General features: G+C 37.3%; 1 pseudogene; it reads left to right on the forward strand.

Moving 5' to 3' along the window:
* Nucleotides 1-1,437: 1,437 nt before the first annotated feature.
* Nucleotides 1,438-2,553, forward strand: LOC121330515 (annotated as a pseudogene).
* Nucleotides 2,554-3,114: the final 561 nt, after the last annotated feature.

Here is a 3,114-nt window from a genome sequence, read left to right on the forward strand (position 1 = left end):
AGCACTGGCCTGAATGGGAGGGTGGCAAGAAAGAAGCCGTTACTCAAAAAGTACTATCTGAAAGCACATCTGGATTTTGCCAGAAAGCATGAGAGTGACCCAGCTGCAATGTGGGAAAAGGGCAAGAGAATCTGCTTCAGTCCACTAAAAAACTGAAGCTTGGGAGGAAATTCACCTTTCAGCAGGACAATGATCCCAAGCACAAGGCCAAAGCAACATTGCAGTGGCTCAAGAACAAAAATGTCCTACAGTGGCCCAGTCAAAGTCCTGATCTCGATCCCACTGAGAATCTGTGGCATTATTTGAAATTTGCGGTCCACAAGCATCGCCAACCAACCTGAACAACCTGGAGCAAATCTTCCAAGAAGAATGGGCCAAAATCACTCTGACACTGTGTTGAAAGCTGGTACATACTTACCCCAAAAGACTTAAAGCTGTTATGGCTGCAAAAGGTGGCTCTACCAAATAGTAATGTGTGGGGGTTGAATACTTATGTAAGCAAGATATTTCAGTTTTTTTTTATTTTTCTTAAAAATATTTCCCAACATAAAACCAATATCACCTTACAATAATTGATTCTGAGTTTCAGTGTTTTAAAATAAAATATCAAACAGAATGAAATTTCAATGTACCATTTGTAATTCAGTAATATGAGAGAATTGGTCAGGGGTCTGAATACTTTTGCAAGCCACTGTATGTATGTATGTATGTGTATATATATATAATATATATTATTATTAATTAATGTATTTTCATGGAACATTGATAATTATACTACAATACAATGCAATAAATTTCCCATTACCCTTTTTTTTTAAAGAAACTACGATTTTGTGCATGCATTTCAACAGTTGATTACCCTATATTACCATGCAGATTAAAATTACATTATAAGTCATTCTAGAATTACATATGTGCTTAATAATAATAGGTATGACTTGTATATTTTTTAAGTCGTGCTTTTAAAAAAAATTAAAATAAAAAAGCCTTAAATTAACCTCTTCGGACATCAGATGCATTTTACTATATCCGTTACAAATTAATGCACAACCAATGTTGTGAAAAAATACTCTGAAAAGAGTATTTAATTATTTAAAACAGATGTTTACAGTTACTTGTTTAATTATTGAAAATGACAAGTACTGTACCTTAATGTTCAACTCAAACAGAACCACTCATTGAAAAAGTCTTTTTAATGGTTTAATGGTTAATTGTTAAAAAAAAAAAAAAAATCTCGGTTTATCTCCAAGTGTGTTTGCTGTTTTCACATTTCACATTCTCGTCCAGTTTTCATGTTCCCAGTCTCACACACTGACACAAAAACGGGCACCTGTTAATTTCTTTTCACAACCTTGTACACAAGGCTGCGTCGTTGGTGATGTTTTTGGGGGGGAAAGGTCTACTATAAAAGAACAGCCTGCTCCTGCCACCAGATGATAACAGCACCGGTGCTGAACTAAGAGCAGCTAGCCACAGACAGTACACCTCGTTGCAGGAAGCTCAGTTTGGGAGCTGTACAACAATGATAAAGAGAATATCACTCCGAGAATGATTTTGAATCACAGCCCAGAACTGCTACAGGATGGTAATTGGTCATTTGGGTTCCACAAAGGTCAGAAAAACTGCCAGATTTTTGAATGGAATGTTTGATTACCAGTGCACCCCAACTATTGAGGATTTTCACAGAAAGTTTTACAGCATCAGGGGAGAAGTGTATTAGCTGGATATTTTGGACACCTCAGGAAACCACCCATTCCCTGCTATGAGACGGCTATCCATACTTACAGGTAAATTTAGTTTTTAACAAGTTTTGCCATTCAAATAAATGAGCATGTTTTAAAAAAGAAAATTGATTCATTGCTTAAATTTGTATGGGGTGTTGCATTAATATATTAGGCATATTAAGGTTCAATGTTTGCATGCTTATCCGTAGGTAATTTGGGTTCCAGAGAAACTAAAAGTGCTGTGTTGTTGCTTATGTTTTGTTTCAACAGTTTTACTCAATTTTGCTCTGCTGTTTTCGCAGGTGATATCTTCATTCTGGTATTCAGTCTTGACTGCAAGGACTCCTTCGAGGAGGTCCAGTGGCTAAAGCAACAGATATTCGAAACCAAGTCCCGCCTGAAAAACAAAACCAAGGAGAACAAGGACGTGCCCTTAGTGGTCTGTGGAAACAAGGGGGACGTGGATTTCTGCCACGAGATGCAGCCCAGGAAAATTGAGCAGCTCATTGTGGGGGACAGCTCCTGCGCCTACTTTGAAATTTCAGCCAAGAGAAACATCAATGTGGACAAGATGTTTCAGACCCTGTTCAGCATGTACAAGCTGCCAAACGAAATGAGCCTGGACATGCACAGAAAGGTATGGCTGCAGTACTATGACATTCTGCACAGAAAGTCCATCAAGAACAAGAAGCTCAAGGATGACGATGCATATGAAATTGTAGCGCCTTTTGCATAGCACCAGAGTGTCCACAGTGACTTAATGTATATCAAGGAAAAGGCAATTGGTGGAGGCCAGGGTAAAGATTAAGAGAGATGCGTCAATAGCTAAGTACTGATGGTCCATTAATATATTGGAAGGAATATGCTCCAAACATGTACTGGTTGAAGTGTTTCAGTATCTCCTTGAATGCATGTGCACACCAGCTTTTCGGGCAGTTCAGGTTTGGCTCGAGCTTCTGTCTGCAGCGTGCGGAGCAACTTTGTTGAGTCTTACTGAAAGAGGTCTGAGAGACGTGAGGAGAATGAGTACAAGACTAAAGAAAAACAAAACAAATGTTTGGGAAGAGAATTGAATGTAGCGTGCTTGCGATACACAAAAAAACATACACAAATACTTTTTTTATTTTTATTTGAAAAAATACAGCAATACTTCAGGGTAGTGCAAATGTAATTAAAAACTAATTGTTTACATTTTCTTATTACAAAAAAACAATTGTTTTTTTCAACATGCATAAATTTTGAATTTTTCTACTTGGAAGTGAGGTGTTGAGATAAAAAATGTTTGGTAAAATATTTTGTCTGAAATATCATTCCAATATTATATGTTTAGTTTTATCTTTTTCAACCTTTAATTTCATACACCCTCCCCACACCCCAGACACACCCTTAT

The sequence above is a fragment of the Polyodon spathula genome, chromosome 18 (genome assembly GCF_017654505.1).
Source record: "Polyodon spathula isolate WHYD16114869_AA chromosome 18, ASM1765450v1, whole genome shotgun sequence".
In the NCBI taxonomy this organism is placed as follows: domain Eukaryota; kingdom Metazoa; phylum Chordata; class Actinopteri; order Acipenseriformes; family Polyodontidae; genus Polyodon; species Polyodon spathula.